Source organism: Petaurus breviceps, unplaced genomic scaffold (genome assembly GCF_028583685.1).
Source record: "Petaurus breviceps papuanus isolate PSGF00001 unplaced genomic scaffold, PetGlider_PUasm1.0 189, whole genome shotgun sequence".
Taxonomy (NCBI): domain Eukaryota; kingdom Metazoa; phylum Chordata; class Mammalia; order Diprotodontia; family Petauridae; genus Petaurus; species Petaurus breviceps.
In genome coordinates, this window is record NW_027185809.1 from 45,122,086 (window position 1) to 45,123,419 (window position 1,334).

Genomic DNA, 1,334 nt, shown 5'->3' on the forward strand with positions numbered 1-1,334 from the left:
AAAGAGAGAGAGAGAGAGAAAGAGAGAGAGATGAAAGCTCACTGGTCCTCAACTCATTAAGCACCTCTACCATGATACCAGGATTGAGGCTGTACTACCAGACCCAAGAACTGGATACAGGCTTACAACAACCCTTTAAAAGCAAATACATGCTGGTGCTTACTGGTAGCTCTGCCAGCCCTGAGCTGCCTGGGAAGAACTACAAAGGTATGGTACAGGAGCAGATAATCCTTACTATCAGTATGGTAGCTCTCTGAACTGCCAGTGCTAAGCAAGAACATTAAAGAACAAAGAGAACTTGACAGGATAACAGATCAAGATACCAAGTGTGGGTATTGGGGAGGGGGGAGATGTAGCACTCCACTAAGTATTTGGGAAAGAACTCAATATCCACCAAGGGCCAAGAACCTCAAGTTGCTTGGGGCAGAAGCTTATGCTTAGGACTTTTGAGATGTAGCCACCAAACAAATCACCATCATATGGGACAAATTCATAAAGAGCACATGAGAAAATAAGGTTAAAAATTAAATTACCAAAGTTGTCAGGAAGAAGAAAACTCAGAAATCCTGAACATAAGCAGATAAATCACCAGGAAAAAAAATACAAACTACAGAAGAAAAAATTACTTTCAGATCTAGTAAATGAGTTCAGGAGTCTATGCAGGAATATTGAAAAACAAATAAAAATGGTCCAATATTTGATGAGTCAAATAATCCTGTTGAATTTGAAAACAAAATGGAAACACAATATGCTATTTCTGAGTGGCTAGAAAGAGAAATAAGAATTATGAGAGGTGAGTTTATGACATATACAGCAAAATAATGATAATAATAACAATAATAAACAGGATAGAAGCCTTAGAATATAAGATGACAAACCTCATTAAAAAAACAGATCAAAAGATTGAGAAAGCAAATATATAGAAATAAAAGACCACCTAGAAAAAGAGAAGTAAAAATCAAAACAAAACCTAAAAAAAGAAAATATACTCATTATGAAAAAAAATCTACTCATCTCTCAAAGAGAGGGTGTCTAGAGAGAACCTATCATAGGTCTCCCCCCCCCAAAAAAAAAACCACAATAGGAACAAAAACAAAACAAAACAAAAACAAAAACCTTAACACAATAATGCAGGAAATAAAAGAGAATTGCCCCAAAATTCTGAAAGTAGAAAATGAAATACCAATTGAAATAATTAATTCACTGCCAGAAGCAGACAAAAGAGGCTAACATCTTTGGAACACGTATTAGTCATATTTAGCAATTCACTTCAGAAATAAGTTTTGTAAGCAATCCAGAGACAGATCTTCAAATAAAAAGAAAAGGAAATGCAA